The following is a 21,301-nucleotide window of genomic DNA, read 5'->3' on the forward strand; positions in this document are numbered from 1 at the left end:
AGTAGGAAAAAAGAAGAAGAGTAATGCCAAGTTCTTTTAATTGGCGTGTTTGATTGTGTTTTATAACAGAAAATATTATTATTACTTAAAGTAGTTCTTATCAATTTTTTTTTTATTTTTTTATTTTGAATTTTGCGTTCTTTTTTGTTATTTTTTTTAAATTTAATTTTAGCATTTCTATAATTTTCAACATTTTGCTAACGATTTTTACATCTTTGAGAGAAAATTAAAATTACAACTCAACCACATCCAGATAAAAGCCGATAAAATGCGCAAATGAAAGAGTAAAATAGTCAATATGCAACCGGGACAAAAAACGCTAAACGTATTATAAAATTGTAAGTTCCCATGTTTTTACTGAGTTACTTGGCATATTTTAGACGTGAAATTTACGAATCTGCGTAACTTTTAGTAAAATTTTACAATAAATATAATATCTGTTATAATAATTAACGTTCAATTATTGCAGCCGATTATTTTTGCATTCCTTACCATAACATTTTCATATAAAACATTCATGATGCACAGAGGTGGTTTTCTATTTAATATTGTAATATTATGTTGAAATAAAATATAGGTTTTATAATTTTTATTCTTTTTGACAATCTTAGATTTTCTAGACGTTACATATTTTTTCCCTAAATAAACATGAAGTTTTTTTTTACAAAAAGGTATATAATCTTTTTGTTCTATTTTTGCAGTTTACTCTATAACGTAATACTTTCAAAGGTAAATAACTCTTGTACTTGACTTATTTTAATATTAAATTCAAATGTTATATACTTATTTAATAAATAAAAGACAAAATGATATTTATATATCCATATATTTCAAATTCAAATTTATAAATTAAGACAGGTTTTAATTCTTTCTGATGGTTCTTTTAAAATATGTCCGATGCATCCTGCTATAAGCAAACACTTTTCTCCTCACTAGTTTCATTTTTAGGACTGAGAATAATTTAACATCTTTCCGTGGATATCGGTAGTTATGTTTAAATTGCCATTTGTAAAAGAATACTAAGAGTAGCTAGATTTGATTAGAGGCAGGGCTAATGCTTAATGCGAAAAAAGATATTTGATACGAAGTACTAATTTTCGCTTTTGTTCTGTATACAAATGTTCTTCAAAAAATATATATAGGGCACTTAAGCCTTTAGTACTAAAATTTCTAAGTAATTTGACGGTTTTAATGTTGAGAGGTAATCGTCAAGGTCGTCGAAAAAAGTTTCTAGTTTAATTCTTTGGACAATAATATCAGAGACAAAAATGCCAGAATTACCAGCCAAAGAGGCAAAAATCCCATTTTGAGAAAAACCTTTAACCAGTTTTCCTAATTTTCTCCTACTGGAAATAAAGAAAATTTTCTTGTAGAATTGGAATGCTAATCAAAAATAGAACAAATCATATAAATTAATATTTAGTAATAGACCTTAAATTAAAGAAGTTATAAAGGATTTTTGAAAAATTGAAAATTTTTTCGGTGAAAAATTTGAAAAATAATTTTTTTGAGAAATTTGATAAATATCCCAAAAAGCTTCAAAAAAGTCCAGAAAGAAAATATAAAACCGTTTCAAAAGATACTACTAAATTTACGCTTTTCCCAAAAAGTCATCCTTTCAAAGGGAAAATTCATCCATGAGGGAAATTCATGGGAAAATTTTAATAATTTTGGTATTTATTTTTTTTTGGAAAACTATTTAATAAAGAAAAAAATGGTAAAACAAAAGTTGTTTCGAATGTCAATGGGCATCATCTGTAGTGCAAAATAATTTTCTTTTCAAATCCAACAGTTTTCCACAAAATTGGGAAAAATTTATTAACAGTTTTTCCTTATTTTTTTTAAAACTACTGGAAATATGAAAAATTCTCTTTTAGCATTAAAACTTTTATCAAGAATAAAACAAATTCAAAAATTTAGTCGTAAATCGAAAAATAAAAGAGTTATGGAAGATTTTTGACAAATTTTTAAGAGAACAATAAATAAATATATTTTTTTTTATTTTATTTTTTTTTTATAAATTGATTAACTGCCCAAAAAGATTTAAAAAAGTAATTTAAAACTTTTTTGAAAAAAATTTCCAGAAAAAACAAATTAAAAAATTTAGTCGTAAATCGAAAAATAAAAGAGTTATGGAAGATTTTTGACAAACTTTTGAGAGAACAATAAATAAATATTTTTTTTTAATTTTATTTTTTTTTTATAAATTGATTAACTGCCCAAAAAGGTTTAAAGAGTCTTATAAAACTTTTTTGGAAAAACTTTTCAGAAAGAAGTTATATCCAATTTTCCTAAAAAAAGTCTTTTGCAAAAAATCGTAAGGGGTACCCATGGGACAATGATCATATTTTTTCATAATTTCATTTCTACTGGAAAACTATTGGATGGAAAAAAAGTTGTTATGACTAAAGTTGCTTGGAAAGCTAATGTGCATAAGATGCAATAGAAAAATAATTTTTAAGTCCATCAGTTTTCCATGAAATTGGGAGAACCTCTTAGAAGTTTTTCCTCATTTTCCCAAAACCTTTTAAAAATATGGCAAATTTTCTTTTACCTTTATATTTCTTGTCAAAAATAGGGCAAATCATAGAGAACAATATTTTGTTGTAAGTCAAAAAATAAAAGATGGGGGATTTAAAAAAAATTGGAAATGTACAGAAAACACCTGTCACTATTACTTAATTATTTTAACTATTATATATTTTGAATATTAAAACTCACCTATAACACTGCGATGTAAACTAACAGATCTCTACGGTCGGTGCTCTTTAAATGAGCTATAGTCTTCATCAAAGGGTCTTGCCTTAATAACTCAACAACAACATTAATTCAATACTGATGTCTAATGTTGCCACATTTGCGACACTTGCCCAAAAACGGTTGTTCCTTTTATCTGGCGGAGTAAAGAATTGGACAAGTGCAAGATCAATTGGACATAGTGCCGGTCATTTAACCTGTAGAGCTTAATACAAGCCAAAAACTATGGAAATCTTTTGTCTGCCTGTAATCGCTTACGCTTCAATTCTAAAAACTGCATTCTCAAACATCTTCATAAGATCAACGTGTTCTAGAAACATTATTAAAAATTCTGTGCCAATGTCCTCCATGGTTTACCCAATGGTCCAAAGTGAATAAACCTCTCCTTTAAATGCACGCGATAAACTGGTCACCAATACAATCTCCGATAATTTTTGCGTTATAACAAACAGTACTAGCCAAACTTTGGGATCTGTTACATCTGCTTCTGTTTTAGTTTTACTCACTAGGATATCTAGTCGATTGTGGATGGACTGATCCCACTTCTGATTTGGGAAACTTACTATTATTATGTCTTTTCAGATCACATTTTAACACTCGTTAATACAAAGAAATAAAAATAAGAACCTCCGATCCTTAGCCAGTTATAGATCTTAATCAAGTCTCTTAGAAACTGTCGGTCCTTGCCTCTAAGCTCAATTAACTACTTAGTTAAGTATGTTCATGAATTCATTCCCGGCTACGTTTTACTCATTTACCCAAAACTTATTTCTGAAAATCGATTCCCGTTGCATATTAGTTTGAACATAGGTCGACATATATATCTGTGTATACTGCCTATTTGAAAAAATTCTGTATTTCGAAACAATTTTTTAAAACTCCACTTATATACCTAAAAAGTCCCTAATTGATCCCCACCAGATTCAATCTCATCATAACCTCTTTGGGATCTCTCGACTAATGGGTCGGTTAGACGAGTGGCCCTCAGAGCCCCCCAGGCAGACAAATGAACGTCGTTCCGCAGATGGCTCTATCAAAGAATCGCCTGCTCCCGAATCGTTGCTCTTTAAAATTTTTCCGGGGGAACGTTATTTAAGAGCCTCGATCCTATATAAGGCTAAAACGATTAATTAAGTGCCCTTAATTATTTTGATGTGGAATCGGATGAGTAAATTTTTTAATTTTTTTATTATTGATAGTACAGATTTAATTGAGGGACTTAATTTTGAATTAAAATCAACCGTTAAGTCTTGAGGTCAAAGATATTCCAGCTGATTTAAAGCATCAAACTGTAGGGGTCGTAAGTTCTAACCTCCTAGTAAATCAACTTTTTTTTAAAAAACTTTTATCTCTTTGACCCTAAATTTGCACAAATTTTGGGAGATAAATAATCCACTTATTTATTTATGTTTTTAAATAATATGTGCATGTGACGAAAACAAATTGTCACAACATTATCTCAGATAACAGGTTTATTTGTTTTTATTTTTTATTGTTAATTAATTAGCAGACATCACAAGATAACACAAATCTTCTTAAAAAACATTCAATTTTAGATAACCCAACATCTTATTCCTATAAATTTAGTGCAACTAATCAAGTGCATTTTTTAAAATGTTTTAAAACTTTTAATTAATTTTACTTTCTTAGGATCTTTGACGGTTGTAGTGTTAATTTTTAAACTAAAACTTGTAAAAATTAGGGAATGGGTAAGAAACATATTCAATGGACTTGCTCTATTGATATCAAGAATACTAAACCACTACCTATATACACTGTGGCATATATTGATCAAACTATACTTAAGGTTGCAAAAACCCGATCGACGACTGGTATACCTCCGAATCTCTTAGCTTCTTTGCAAGATTTATGTGATAAGGATAAAAGTCCCAGGTAAGTAAAATACCTCAGAGTGGATTATATATATCCAAATATATATGTATAGTCAAAAATCCATTAATTTGATAAAATTTCATTGTTTAAAATATTTGGCCGTAACTCAGTACTTAAGGTTAATAATGTTAGTTTTGGATGAGTTAGCAAGCTTATAACAAATTTCATTTCACGACAAAGAATTCAGAGAAGCAATTCAGCTTAGTGGTGTCAAGTATATAGTTGATTTATAGAATTGACTACTTAATTTAGATCTCCCAAAATTAGAGAGTCAAATTTAATTCAAGTGAATATAAGTGTTTATCAGTGATAGATCTACCTTCTGAAACCCAAATAAAATTATGTCACTAAAACTGGAAAACATTAAAAAAAATTATATATCTGGGATGTAAAAAAGATTACTGGAAGAATCAAACCATGATTTTAGCTACCTCAAAGCCACTTATTTTGGATGTTATTTAAAACTTACTTGTTGGATCTATTGTAGCGAAAAAGAAAATATTAATTTCTTTATTTAGTAGGTATTATTTTTATTATAAATCATTTATCGATATTGAAGATTTAAGAGAAACTAAACTTAATAATGAAAATTTAGAAAAAAGGAAAAGAAAATAGGTGACAAATAAAGTGCGATTTATAAATTGCGTACGACGAACAACTTAACAAACAAACCACAATCCACTAATACCCCTTAAGGAGAGAATAGACAAAGTTGAAAATCTTTCATAAAAAAAACGTACCTTAATGATGCAAGCTGGTATTTTAAATAATTAAGAAACTATTTATTTGTATAAATTAAACTTAGTAAGAAGGCCGAATAAAGAAAAAGAATCAGCGGTTTTTTTATAAGATTATCAAAACTTATTATTTCTGCCTTTAAGAAAGCATATCCGCTACTTATGCTGAGAGTAATAGAAAAGCTTATAGAGTTGATGTTTTTATCAGATATAAATTTCTTAATGACAAGTAAATTGTGATTTACTTTTTTTGCCATTTCTTTCCTAACCTTTTTTAAAAGTTATCCAATTTTATTTTTTTTATGAATGTAAAACAGTAATTTTCACTTTATTTCCATAATTTTCAAAAAAATAAAAAAAGACTTAAAGAAAACATATTTTATCAAGAAGGTTTATTATATTAATTTCTGGAAGACATATATTATTAGTTTATATTCTTAGAATTTTTTTTTAATTATAATTTCAACTGCCTTAAAGGAGATTTAAAATAACTCTTAATTTCTGCAAGGCATACGAATTCTAAAAGCCTGGAATATCTTAATAAGATATCACCTTATATATCTGAAAAAAAATATCTTTTTTAAGTTTTTTGAATTTGACGAAAACAAATAAAACACACAGTCCGTCTCACATATAATATTTTGCTACACGTCTTTGGCTAAATAATATTTTGATTTTAGGCCTGATGATACTCTAGCTAGAGCGAAATACGTGTAGCCAGTTAATAAACATTTTATGATTGACTGTGTGCTTTATTTGTTTTCGTGAATTTTGAATGTTGGTATCTTTGAGAAAAATGGATGCGATTTTTGTATTTGTTTGATGGCCTTACAGTAAAAAGGTGAAAATTAAATTAGATATATAATTATAGGGGTATCACGAAGTTTATTCTTATTTAATAAATTTCCAGATATTTAAGATCAAAAAGCTTAAAAACCCAATATTCAAACTTAAAAATAAAATATTGTGGTCCAAGTAAAATTGATTTCATTGATATATCTGTTTAATTTTTTATTCAAGCACCTTTTTTTGGTTTGACTTTTAAAGATTAAAATTTTCCAATTAATAACTTATAAAATGGCAACAGGTTTTAGTAAGATAATTATCATAAAATAAAAAATACCATATTTGTGACTTTAGCAAGAATATCCATGACAATAATTGGATGTACTCAGTGACTTCTAAGTGATCTTTATTTTTTTCATAATAAATTGTAACTGTAGCTGCTAAAGCTGTCAGCATTTAAATACTAAAAAATGGAAAACTTATTATAGGAGCTTAGGGTTTGATTGAGCTTAGAATATTACCCATATCCCTTGTTCAACCTGTGGTCATTTGAGAAACACTGTTTCTTGATTTGCTATCCATTAATGGATGTTAGCGACCGAATTCTCCATTGCTACTTTTCTTATTTTCCAAAGTCATAATATATGTTAATTTTCTTTTAATTTATCTTCAGCTTTTGATCTTTTCTTCGATATTTATTTGTAGGAAGTTATATTTGTCATTGCGCATATTATGACAAATGTATATACTTTTAAGTGTCAAAGAGTTAACGGTCTTTGTTTATCATTCTTAAAAAACGTTTCCATTTCTTACTTTGGTTGTTAATATAATCAAGAGAATTCTGCGATACACTCACATTTCAAATGCTTCTAATTTGTTAATTATATTTGACATACCCTCAGTCTAACCATCCAGATGTAGCAGTGTACGAATCTCAACCTAAACTCCAATTGAAAATTGTTACACGAAAATTTATTTTTCAGTTTTATAAATACTGGGTGAGCCTGTTCTATACAGCGTTGTATCTCTTTATCTGTTTTTCAGCCAGCCAAGTTCAAGATATCTAAAATTATCCACACTTTCTATTGATCTTTTATCAAATTTAACAAAAGTCACCTCAGCGTTAGTAAAGGTGTTTCATCCCTGGTTACTGCCATAAACTAAGCTTTCTTGGTATTTCTATTTAAACGCATGGCATTTTACCATTTATTACCATTATTCCATGCTATCCTTATTAAGAACTGCGTCATCAGCATACCGAATATTACTGATCCACACACCATTAGCTCTGGTTCCAATCTCCAAATCTTCGAGTGATTCTTGAAAAATAGCCCTGGAGTACAGGTTAAATAGAAACGGGGAAAGAAGGCATCCTTATTGAATTCCTGTTTAAATTTAAAATGCTCTTGTTACTTCATTTCCAACTTTTTTTTTTGCATTTTATTGCCGATAGAGATTTCAATATACTTAATAATAATTGGCATAAATTCTCCTATAAATGATCAGAAATATTTTGAGATCAAGGTTTATAAGATCATAAGGTCTTCACAATATGTGCTTGTGTTGTTTATGTTTAATAAAGTTCTGAAGACTGAAGACAGCCATTGTTCAGGATACCTGTCATACCTCGTTTATCCATAAGTTTAAATAGTTGAAAAGGGATATCATCTGGACCCACTGCCTTATTATTCTTTGCATAATGTCTCATGCATGTGTCTAAAATTGCAACTTATAAAATTTGTTTTTATCATGTTTGTATTTTCGGCGTTGATCTATAGGTAATAGAATTCATTATACATTTTTATTTTTTATTCTTAAAGGCGAAACCCAAAATATTCTTTGTCATGTCTTCTATTATATGATTGAATTACATGTAAATATAAAAGGAAATTTTGTTATTGATGCCCATGAAATAAATTGAGTTTATCTGCCATCAGGGTTATATATTATTATTGGAGTATTAATTATTCTTCCTTTTGCCTAATTTTTAAATGTTTAGGACTCATGACTAATCATGACTAATAATAATAATTTATACTTATTAGCTTTATATGTAATGTTAATACTGAAAAGTAGCTGGATTAGGGAAACTTGACGATAAAAAATCTAACTGTTTTGAAGGAGATTCAACTGATATTTAAGTCCAATCAAAAATTATCTATAAAAAGCATGGAGAAATTAACAACTGAGCTTAGAAATGATGCAATGAAAACCAGAATTTTTTGAAAACTAACACATTTAACATTAACCTGTACACACAATATACTGATTTATTGAATGCCAGGAATGGCATCAGCGATTATTAGAAATTTATCCCTAGTATCGACCTGAAAATCGATCTTTAACTCGGGTTATTTTAATAACATTTTATATAATAACTGCAATTTTCTATATATCAGAAGATAATAAAAATTAATAATCTAATATTCTTTAATAATAAAAATTCATTTCAATATTACCTAAATTTATATACATTAATATTAACTGGACCATAACGAAAGTCTATATTAAAACTTCGTCCCAACTTAAACCGTATTTTCTTCACGTGTAAGCATTTTCATCGCATCGGTTCTTTACATTCATCTATAAAATGTGCGCTTTTTATCCATCAGGGAAATCTTTTTTACGTTCTCATTTCAATGGGAGTTCCTTTCCGAATCGCACACACATAGAAACTCGACAATAGAACTCGGGATATAGATGGTCATATGTCTTATCTAAACGCTTTAAAGTTAAGGCCATTGCATTTAAATTTGGTCATTTTCCTTGGCCGAGCAGTATATCACCGGAGATGCTATCAGGGGGTTGTTTAATGCCTGAAAAAAATTACGATGGTCATTATTTAAAGTCTTTTTTTTTAAATTGGTTTCTGTTATATTTTACGGTCACAAGAGCTATTAGGTTTTTGGCATCATCCGGGAATATTGCTCTGATTTTTTTATTTGTTGTTTTTTTACACCATGCATTTGAGAGAGAAAGAGATAGAGAGTACACATTATTTAAAAAAAAATCTTTTCTATTCGATCCTTTTTCGTTAAAAATTAATTGCTTCTGGCCGAATCCCATAAACGCCACATAATATAAACATGTATCCGGAGTTATTAGACAGCTTAGACATAATATTTTACATATTTATGGTCCCTGAAATTGCCCAAAACTAACGAGACAAACCATCGAATTAATTATGACTTAAAATCCATGACTTGGATATTATTAGTTTCGTGCTTAAGTTTATATAAGGCACTTTTTGCTGTTAATAAAATAAACTTTTAACATCTAAGATTTACGACTGCTTGCTTTATATATTTACGGATATATAGGGTATGAAATGATAATTGTTCATTTTTATTTAGCATGCTTTTTTATATATAGGTTGTTAAAATCAGGTGAATATTTAAGTGTATTTAATCACACTAATTTAAACTTACAATTTTCTCAGTCTCTTAAATTTTAGGATGCTATGTGTAAAAGATTTTTTTCTAAATCGTAGGACAATACACATATATGATTTTGAGATGACCTTCAAACGTTAATTTTCACAAAAAATGTAAATGTAAAATACCTCGAAAATCGTTTGACTTAGGTAAAGGCCATCATACTTAGTATTCTGGCTAGTTAGTTGGTATATAAACACGTATTTCATAAGAATATAATTATAACATAATTTATACGTTTATATACAGCCGTGGCCATAAATATAGCAACTTTTAAAAAAAGTTAAAATCATAAGCTTTACCCCTTCAGTCCGTCATTTGTTCATATGTGTTGAAACTTAAAACGATATCCAATGCCGTTATTTATTTTAGGGTGGACATAATTAAAGCAACTTCTTCCAATTTATTCTTTGTCATTGCCCATCATGCTGTTTAAGTGATCTAAATTTAAGTGATAACTTAGATTTATATCACTATTTACACCAATTTTTAATTTCACATTTAAATGACATACACCAGTTTTTTTTGCAGTGAGGAGGAAAATCAATAAAAAATAGGAAACTTAAGAGGGATTTCTTCTTGGAACAACTGGATTTGATACTTTTTGAAGGTGGGTATAGAAGATGGCTGGGCGTGGACATTAATTCTCTCTTGAAGTTGGGTCGGCTATCTTTTTTAAATATGCAAATTTCCTTTCACATCGCCTAAAACACGAGAATTTTTGCAAGTATTGTGGTATAGTGAACAGTAACTATACCACAATAGTTGGGTATAGTGAACCAGTTGTTTGCCTACCTACGGCAGTAGAAGAATGTATCTTCAGCTGTATCGGCTTTGAAATTTCCATGACCAGTTAGTAGCTGCTTCAGATAAAAATCTGTTTCACCGTGTTACCTTTGTGCCCAAGGTCCTATGATGGGTATTAACTACTCTTTATGCCACTGGGACAATAATTCTTCATTGACTACATTTCTGGCCTCATTTCAATCTCTATTCGAGCTTCTGGCCTTACGAGCAAGTGTACTAGAGGAGTTCTTGCTCTTACCGTCAGTGCCTTTGTTGATGTCCTGTACGCGCAAATTATTCGAACTACTATTTTTCTTTGCACACTAATGAGGGCGTTTCTGTGAGTTCTGTTTTCTATGGCTTTTTTCCTATATCGATGCACCAGAAAGCATAATGGACTTCACTACCGAGGCCAGTATTTTTCTGCATCCTTTGCATAATACATTTTTGGCATTAGACGGCTTAAGTTATCTCAGCCTTGTTGGCTTTTTTATCAATGATTTTAATCTAAATGGATCCCAGATACCTGAAACCTTTCTGGCTTTTAGTGATTATGTCATATACAGTTATAGAAATAGCTTTGCTTTATCTACCTGCAACAAGGAGCGCTGCCTCTGTTTTGGCGTGATTTGTTGTGACCTCTATCATCTCCTTTCTAGTTTCTATTAGGGTATTCAGGTTATCCACGGATCCGATGAGAGTTACGCCTCTCAATACTAACAAATTTTGGATCCCATCTTAATAGGCGATCTACAGTGAAGATCCTAGAACTAAATCCTGTGAGACACCATACTTTAGCATTTCTTGATGGTCATTTACAACGTTTAAAAAACGGTCTTTGATATAGCTGGTTAATATAATGAGCAAGTAGGCAGCAATGTTTCTTCTCCTTAGTTCTGTAAGTAATAGTCTTCTGCCGCTCTTTCCTGAGCCTTTCTGAATGTTCTGTTAGCTCGCCAGTCTTATTTTCGTCTTTAATTGACTGAGCAAGAGATGTTTTACTAGTTTTCCGACTATGTTTATTAAAATTTAAATTAATATATTTTTATGTTTGTCTCCCTGCTGGTTTTCGTTTTTCTACAAGGACGATTTTTTCCAAGTTTATGGAAAGACGCCTTAAATCAGGATGGAGCTAATGAGTAAAGATACTGAGCTGTGTGGCTTTTAACATGGCTTTTGTTACTTCTGGCGGTAGGTTGTCAAGTCTTGACGCTTCAGTTGGTTTAGTTTTCTTAGCTGCGGTATTCAGAACACTTATGCTAAATAATGGGATATCTGCCTTTCGTAATATTTATTTGGGCGATATTTTTATATAATACCTTGGAAAATGTCCTTAAGCTATATCGAGTTGCTTTTCATCTGGCAGATCGAAAGGTGATGAAGTGAATTTCTAATAATAATAGAAAGCCTCTAATTAGAATACCCCTTCCGTGTCTTCCCATGTCGGCTCTTAAGCTTTCAAGGATAAAGAAAAAGGTTTAGTTGCTACGACCTGTTTGTCATCCACAATTCACTGGCCATTGATGATATTACTGCTGGTGGGTTCCGTCATAACGATAAAATCCGTTTTATAATCTTTAGCCATTTTTAACATTAAATCAAGACCAAAGGCATGTGTTCCTGTATCCTGTATTTCTATTCCTGAATTTTTGGTTTTTGATCAGCTGGGTCTATTGGGCACTTATATGCGGCTGAGGGACTCATTGTGAGATATTGAATGCTTTCTGCCTGGTTTCTTCAAGAAACTTTCTAAAGACCTCACACTTAGTTGTTCGTGTCCCGTGCCTCAAATGTTCATAGTCCCAGCAGCGAGCTACGTTTATGTTCGTTGTCTCCATAAATGTAGCAGGGCGTTGATCTGATGATGGATCCGTTAAAGGTTCTTGAGTAATGTCCATGTTCTAAATAGTAATAGCAGGTTGAAATATGAAATTGCTCTATTACGTTACAGTTGCACTATCCAATTTTTACTTACCTACATAGATCTAAAATCCCGAGCGGTTTCGGTATCGACATCTATGGTTACTACTTGCCTTTGAAGAAACCTGGCCTTAGAGGCTTTACCTCAATATTGCTCTGATTCATCTTTACTTGGCGTAGTGGCTTTATCCAGTCCGTATAAATAAAAAGCAACTTTTAGCACATTTGAGTATCTCATTTCTAGGTTACTTGGATTTTCTTCGATTGCAGTATTTAGCTACTCAGCCTTTTTTATTCCTATTTTTAATGTCAGAAGCATTTCTTCCTATCTTGTTTCTTGCACACTATTGACTTCTATACCTAGCTCTTGCGCGTTTACATTTTGCTTTTGCACCTTTATTATGTCTGCAAATGTATTTTTTTATCAGTCTGTACTATGATGCCTTATGTGGCACTTCACCTATTTGACCATTGTTTTGTTGAACTATCTTCTTGTGATGGCTGTTAGCTCTTCCCAGTTTCCATTTTTGAATGTGTGGGACCACTTTAATACTTGTTTCCATAAAGCAGACTCCAAGATTTTACGATGATTTCAATAACGGTATATAAATTTTGCACCGATCATGATCTATCGCGTATTTTTTTACGTGCATTAGCTATATAAAGAATTCTACCTCCCTGTTTGTATCATTGATTTACGAAGTTACGAATTTAAGATGTGTCATGCTTCCTTAATAATTGATATATCAGAGTTTAAATAGTTGTGGGTATCTTTTCTTGAAAAATCTTCCAATGCCTCTATTAACTTCTAAGTCTTCTTTGTAGTTGGCCAGGTCTCTTTTGGAAAGTGGGTTGCCAGCTTCGATTTCAATATTAGAGTATACATCTTTTGACTAATTCAGATCGCTACTTAGCTTTGTTTTTCTATCATATTGTAGTTAGGATTGAATTTGGTCTATTTGGGCGCCTATTTCTGGGCCGATTTTCATTAGCTTGGCTCCCTCAGCTTCTTATACTCTCAGTCTTGAGTTGGTTAGCATCCGACTTATCAATCTCACAGAGTCCTTAATTTCTTTTCTCGCGTTTGTATGAGTTTGAATGGCCATTTTCAATTATCTGCTTCCGTGCTTAGTATATTTATTAAGTTATGGATCTTGTTGTAGTATCTCCTCTAGGTCTTTTCCGTCTTTGCTGCTCTGCTGTATAATCATTTTTTACTCTGCCTTTAAGCCCAAGTATGGAAGTACGGAAAATTGGAGTACGGAAAGGCTCTGGCCAAAGGGCCATCAAGAATACTGCAAAAAAAAAATTCTTGTGATCGAGTCTGGCCTTTTAAAAGGGCCTATAGTATCCGAGTTCTGAGCCATATACACAAAATATTAGATTGAAGTAATATTATATTACTATTTCAAACTAATTAAAATGGTCGCAGCAAATTATTTAATTTATTAAATAGTTGCTTTATTTATAGACACTATTATAAATTATATAGTTGATACGTTTCTGTCTCGTAATCTGTACTATATTTAACCAGTATCAAGCAACCGGTTTGAAGCAAAAAGAAAATTAAAAATGGCCTGGCCGCGATAAAATAAAATGGCGATCGTCAAGCAAGTAAGACAGCGAGAGACGATGATCGCAAGGCCCCAATGGAATCCGCAGCAAAGTCACGTTTCTGATCAATATAAGTTATGGTTTTTGGCGTTGGTTTCAAGTTTTACGGCTGTTTTGATAGTGATTCATTATTTTACATTAGGCATGCATTCACTGCCTGACTGCTGCATGCGAGCGTATTCCTGCTGCTTCGCTTCAGTTGACTTCTCGAATTACCGTTGTTATCGTTCTTTTTTCGACCTTTTACCCTCTTTGCGTTTGTCGAAATGGATTCTCGTTTTGCTGTTACGTGTCTTAAATTCCCACTGTTATTATGCAGGTGAAACCAGCTAAATGTATTGGCATTGGTTTTTTACAAAATAATACTGGCAAGTCTTACTCCTGCAAGATTTCATCAAAAATTATTTTGCTGCGAACTGGAAATTAGCACGTTTAAATATTGGTATTGAAAGAGACATATACAGGCTTTTTATTGAATGAGTGAACAAGTTGTGTATTTTAATAATTTCAAAATAAGCATTTGACATAAAACATTGAACAAAAAAATAGATTTTATTGAAATTAAAAAGATGAATGGTAAAGAAAATGTTGTTCTTAGCATTCATTAAAAGGTTTTATTCACGATTAAGATGCCGCAGTAATATTTCACGAAAAAATTAACAATAAGGAAAGTAGTTGATTCTGGCATAAAAGTTTAAAAAATTAAAAGTGATAAATTTCAAAATTGTAAAAATCTAAAAGGTAAATACAAGATGTCAGATATTTGAAGAACGTAACACTTAAGGGTGTCTCTAGCCAGTGGGATAAGGAGAAGTAAGATGTCAGAAACTTTGGAGAGTTAAAGATCCATTTAAGAATGTAGGGACGGTTTTTATTTAACTCAGTTACGTATAAAGTTCATTACCGGTTTAAGTTAAATTATGTTTACGTGTTCCAGAAATTATTATTTTAGAATTAAGTATCTTATTTTATTCCAGACACATAGCGGCTCCTTTTCTGGGTATTGGAATGAATTTCTTGTGATTTCCAGGCTTTTTGAAGTTTTTTCGTTATTTTCAAGGCATTCGACGTTACTGTACAATCTTTGTATCTTTTAGAAACAATAGAGAGTTTTTCAAATTATTAATCACTTATTTAAAATAATTTTTTATTTTATTTCAAGACATTTTTTTAGTATTTTCAAAAAATTAAGAGTAATTTAGAAGAAAGATTTTGAAGTAACATTTTATTTTATTCTGTCAATATTCTGTCAGTTTTTCAGACTATGTTATTTTTTTAGATATTTGATATCAAATTTACGGTTTTTTATCTACACATTTATAATTTTCACAAAATAAAAAATTTTAAGATTATTTTGGGGAGTGATTGACCTAATAGAGGAGTCGCCACGGATATGACTTTCTCATATAAAAAACGTATCCTCAATTTTCTAATTTTTGTTTTTGAATTAGCAAGAATTAAAACAAAATTAAAATCTCTCCAAAAATTGAAATATAAATTATTTTTGCCTACTAGGTCAAATTTTTAAGTATTTAGTTAATATTAGAAATTAACTTTATTTTATTTAAGCTTATTTTAAATATAAATACATTATTTAGAAAAAAATTAAATAATGGAAATTATGTACATTTAAGTTATGCATTTTAAGACCAATAAAGCGAATGGAATTTAAAATAATAATTTTCGTTTTTAGGTATAAATCAGTTAGGGCAAAGCAAATGATCTAATGGGCAATTAATGTTTATTTAAATACCACAATAATAACAGACTATATCAATGGTACTTTTTAGCATGTAAATGTCAATTCTATTATGAGAAAATGGGTATAGATAAATCACTTACTGTCATAGAATCCAAATCCATTTAAATCTATTTTCTTTTTCACTTTTTGAGACTATAACAACCTAAGGAATAAAGCAGAATTAGAAGAATAATTAAAATTCTAATGTCGACTATGTAAGTCTTTTTGTCTTTTTGAAAAAACTCTATTACTAGAAATACTTTAAAGAAAAAAAAACATTAAAAATTAATATTGTTGTGTAAATACGTCAACAACTCTTAAACATTTTTTATTTATTTTTTACTCGTGGCTGTTTTTATTTTTTAATCTAGCAAATCTCTAGAAGATTGTCCTTTAATGCTTAATGCTTAATGATTTCTAAGAATTTAGAATAATATGGTTCATTACTAAAGAGTGGCATTAGTATAAATACCGACTTAAATCCAAAAATGTAAACCATTTTAATCCTAAAAATTAAAATTAGTTTAACCATTAGTGAGAAACGCCTTTGTATTCATATAAACTACATACAGACTATGATAATATTACGATAGAAATAAAAAATATTAAATATAAGCATAATTCGTGAGGGTCTGTGGTATATATTTAATTATTCTATTATTATATTAAACAGTTTCAATTTCTGTTAAAGAGTCCTAAATTCACTTTTACGTAAAATTTATTAACACTTAAAGATTTAAACCTAAATCATCAGTCCTGTATCCTCTATATATTTTTAAAATTGCACATTCTGGACTTAATTTAATATTATATTATCCCATTTTGGCTTGGAACACTCGATAGATTATTTGTACTACAGAGAAGTCAGATATTAATTTATTTATTTATTTATTAATGACATATTACATAAATTAACGATATAATAACAGCATTCTACAAGCTAACTTAAATTTATTCAAGATAAGCATAATAAGTAGTAAGCCCAAAAACCGAAAACTAATCCTCTATAGCATAACAAAAATAAATCAAATTACAAAACATATATAAACTGAGATATAAATTTAAAATATTGGCATATTGGCTATATTGGCATCAAGCTATTTAGGTTTAGAAGTTGTGGGTCAAACTAAATAAGTCATTGATCACGATCTGTAGAAAGCTTCTGTTCCAGTTGTTCCACTTCCAGTAAGATAGAAAAGAATGGACAACTACGATCCAAGTAATTCAGATATAATGTCACCATACTCTCTCATTCTGAGATCCTTTGCTTAGCCTTTCAAATGTAAGTTATTTTAGTCAACAATTAAATGAATGAAAAATGTATTTTGTATACTATCATAAGTACAAAAAAAATCCCAAAATCCCAAACCATCTCAGTGTCCCAAATACATTTTAAACACCTTGTTCCATCTCCTTTATCAATTCGTTGCTAAATTTCACACACATAAAATCGCTATCTATTCATATAGGATACAAAGCATCCCTCTTTAAATTGCAATTTTTTATCCTTAACCTTTATCATTCAAATTTTTATTTGACTGCTTAGTCGGAAAGTCAACTACTTGTATTTACATGACTTTTAAAATGTTTTGCATGTAATTTGATATTTTATGTGGAGTTTTTTTGTGTTCGCCTTTTTATATTTTAATAACGATTTTAGATATTAAACTAACGGAAAAGCATAAGCTAAACCTACACAAAATATTTTATTCTAACGAATTTACTTCGCGACCTAAAATTGTTTAAATAAAAAAATAAACATTTTTTATATACTGTTTTTTGGTATATACCTTTTTATATATATACATAACCATTTCAGATATAAAACTAATGGAAAAATATAAAATAAATCAACAAAAAATATTACAATATACCGAATTTGCTGCACGACATAAAATTGTTAAAAAAAAATAAAAACATGGCTGTTTGCTAGCAAAAGTTTAACAGTATAATATACAATAAATATGCAATATAAATGTAACAAAAATCAACATGCACCTACAAAATATATGCTGATTTGCAGCCCAGGGTAAAACCATAGCTAGTCCAGTGTTTTATTTACAAATAGCTGCAGGGAAGAAATTTAATCAATGGAGAATCCATTTTCAATATGTCGAGCGTCAGCCGGTTTTGAATTATTAAGGAGATGTGCCCGAAATTAACCCGCTTTGTTTGCATGCGTGTATGTTTGCTGTAACGTAATATTTGCAACGGTTACGATATTTTTTTAGGATAATTTGTAGTTAATTTGATGATCTTTAATGGTAAAAAAATTAAATTTGTTGATATAGGAATTTGGGAAAGAAAAATGTCATTAGGTTTGCTTTTAGTGTGTGACTATTAAGTGTGCATGTGCTACTCGTACAAACTCGCATTGAACATGAATAGACATACTTAATTTATGGATTAAAAGTACTTACACTAGTAACTAAATCAACTCTGCATTACACATTTAAAAATAAAAAAACTAAGAGGAGAACATCAGCCTCCAAAACACTAAATACAATAATATTGCTCTAGTGTCATGCTTAATAGCTGTGGTACTGTCTAAATAAATAACAGTATTTTTAAGTCATTTATGGATATTCGTATATATCGTCGACGTTGTTTATTGTTTCATATAAAAATAGCAGCAAGAACTCCAGGTCCCATTAAGTTATGCTTTTTAATTAGAAATTTCGCTTATAAATATTTCACATAATGTTGCTTAGAATAGCAATAATTTTTAACAAATATTTATATGTTCTGTCAAAGTTTCGATCTCTGAGATCACCTCCAGGACTATATATCATGAATCCTCTTCATTATTAATAATCACTGTAATACCATAATTACTACAAGGACTTACAGGTTCATTATATATTATACTATTGTTAACGAAAACGATTTACAATATCTATTCCTGAGGAGGATCTCATAGAGATTGAAACGTCAACAGAATATATAATTGACCATCTAAAGTAGTTTTTTTTTATATATATCTAACCAAAAAAGATAAAAATTAACTTACAAATCCAGGCTACGAGAAATTCACAAATATATTTTCTTTAAATTTTAAATTTAGTTAAAAGATTCATAAATCCACAAATCTTAAAATAGTAATACGCATACCAGATTAATCAAAAATAGCAATTTAATTCAAAAAATTATTTTATTATAGATAATTTATAGTCAGGTAGTAGTCAATAATTGGTTTTTTGGTTCTATAGGAAAATAAGGCAGTTAATTTAAAAAATCTCTTCAAAAAGTAAAATATAAATTATGTTTGCCTACTAGGTCAAATTTTTAAGTATTTAGTTAATATTAAAAATTAACTTTATTTTATTTAAGCTTATTTTAAATATAAATACATTATTTAGAAAAAAATAAAGTAATGGGAATTATGTACATTTAAGTTATGCATTTTAAGACCAATAAAGCGAATGGAATTTAAAATAATAATTTTCGTTTTTATGTATAAATCAGTTCAGGCAAAGCAAATGATCTAATGGGCAATTAATGTTTATTTAAATACAATAACATACTATATTAATGGTACTTTTTAGCATGTAAATGGCAATTGTATTATGAGAAAAATAGTATAGATAGATCACTTAAATCCATTTAAATCTATTTTCGTTTTCACTTTTTGAGACTATAACAACCTAAGAACTAAAGCAAAATAAGAATAATAATTAAAATTCTAATGTCGTAAGTCTTTTTGTTTTTTTGAAAAAACTTTATTACTAGACATACTAATAATTTAACGCAAATAGCAGCAATACAAAACATCATACAAAAAAAAAACTTATTTAAATGTCACCATATTTTTTAATATATTTCTCCGCTTGCCGCCTGCACTAAAAATGTATGCGACAATGAAAAAAGATCGCATTTACCCGACGCAACTGTCACATCCTATACGGTTATATATGCAGCTATAAATCGTAGCTAATATCTCCATACATGACTGTAATATACCCCGTGCAACACGATGATAACCCCATTTGACACGGTCCCACGTACAGAAAGGGGAAAAAGTCATAGGACACTTTCCGTCCTACTTCTGATCAACCGCGGTTATATCGGTGGGTCTCTTTTTAAAATATTAGCAGCCAGGCGAGATAAATGAGCCAAATTTAAAATATGTTTGGCCCCGTGATGCCGAATTTGCTTGTGTTTAGAGGGAGGTACATTATGCGGATGACATGTGTATTTTGTGTAGCCTTAATATCACTATTATTTATTTTTTTTACGACTAAAAATATGAATATTAGAGTTTTGGCTGAACAAATATTTGGTAAGAGCTCTGAATACAACAGCAATATTTAAATCAGTTTATGTCTTTAATATCCTAAATAACGTGAGTTTATTTAAAATAATAAGCCTAAACACGGAGATATATTTAACCCAAAATTAATTATTTCAATAACTAATAGTGGTAAAATTACCTAATAAATTATGCATTTGTAAATTATGGACTATTTCTACTTTGAATTATTTCACTTTTTATTAACCTGAATCATCAAAAAATTGTATTTTTTTTTAGTTTGACTCCTTGCAAATAAGCATTAGTATTTTGTATGATCACCCATCTTAATAAAAGAATAGAAAAAATAAAGACTTTTACCATATATTCCTTCTTAATTTAATTATCATTGAAATGTTATTTTTTTACTTAATTTGACACTTTATCATATAAAGCAAAATCATCAATTTATAACGATCTTCTGTGAAACTACGGATTATCTTATTTCCATTTTTGATAAGTCTATTGCATTTCTTTTCTGAATTTTTTTTTGGTACTTTGATATTCTGTATATTAAGGTCGCTATTTTATTATATCTTTTTCGTCGATTCTATCTCATAAAATTTTCTTATGGAACTTGACTCATTGCAAACAAAAATCGTCATTTTATTACGATCGTCTATGATCCTTAAAGTTGTCAAGCCAGGAAATTAAGAAAATGTATACTTGTTTTTTTAATGTTCTAAATTATCTTAAATATAAGGCTTTAAACGATTATACTAAATAATGGGAAATACATTTATTTTACATTTGCTTTATGTAAAAAAAAACTTAAAAAAAAACTAGATAGAATATGCAACATTTCTGTAAATACATATATTTAAAATAATGTTACTTTTTTCTTGGATAACCACTCATTTTTAGTATATATTTATGGAAATTTAATTAAGGTGGTTATCAAAAAATAAATTTGAAATTAATAAAAATGGCTTGGGTTTTTATTATTAAAATAAATGATCCCTGTTTGACTTTAAGACACTGACACTTTTGACTGACTACTCTCAGACACTACTAACATTTTAAAATAATGTTGGATTTCTTAAGCCCTTTAATAATCTAAAATGATTTTTTTTCCAACATTCTGTGATTTAAATGATAAGAATAATTAAATCGCAAAAAAATGAGCTATTAAAATCTTAAAAAATTAAGAGATTAAAATTGTGTATTGATTTATTTTCCTTAAATTATTTAAATAAAAATTACATTTATAATATTAATTAGAAAATTCTTTAATTATATGTTAAATATACAATTATTATAATTTTGCTTGAAATAAAAATAATTTTCAACGAATATTTGAGATGTTTTTATAACAATTTAGATTTTATCTGGGAGATCAAATAAA

General features: G+C 29.2%; 1 protein-coding gene across 3 annotated transcripts in view; it reads left to right on the top strand.

The window, feature by feature from the left end:
- Nucleotides 1–21,301, top strand: part of LOC126737115 (transcription factor hamlet-like) — a 185,977-nt gene that overhangs the window by 91,541 nt on the left and 73,135 nt on the right. Inside the window, exon 1 of one of the 3 annotated variants that reach the window (XM_050441851.1) lies at nucleotides 4,331–4,650. The exons of the other annotated variants lie outside the window; for them this stretch is intronic. The gene's annotated coding sequence lies outside the window, so the exon portion shown is untranslated. Of the gene's footprint in view, nucleotides 1–4,330; nucleotides 4,651–21,301 lie in introns of those variants that run through there. 3 annotated transcript variants of the gene reach the window in all.

The sequence above is a fragment of the Anthonomus grandis genome, chromosome 6 (genome assembly GCF_022605725.1).
Source record: "Anthonomus grandis grandis chromosome 6, icAntGran1.3, whole genome shotgun sequence".
NCBI classification, from domain to species: domain Eukaryota; kingdom Metazoa; phylum Arthropoda; class Insecta; order Coleoptera; family Curculionidae; genus Anthonomus; species Anthonomus grandis.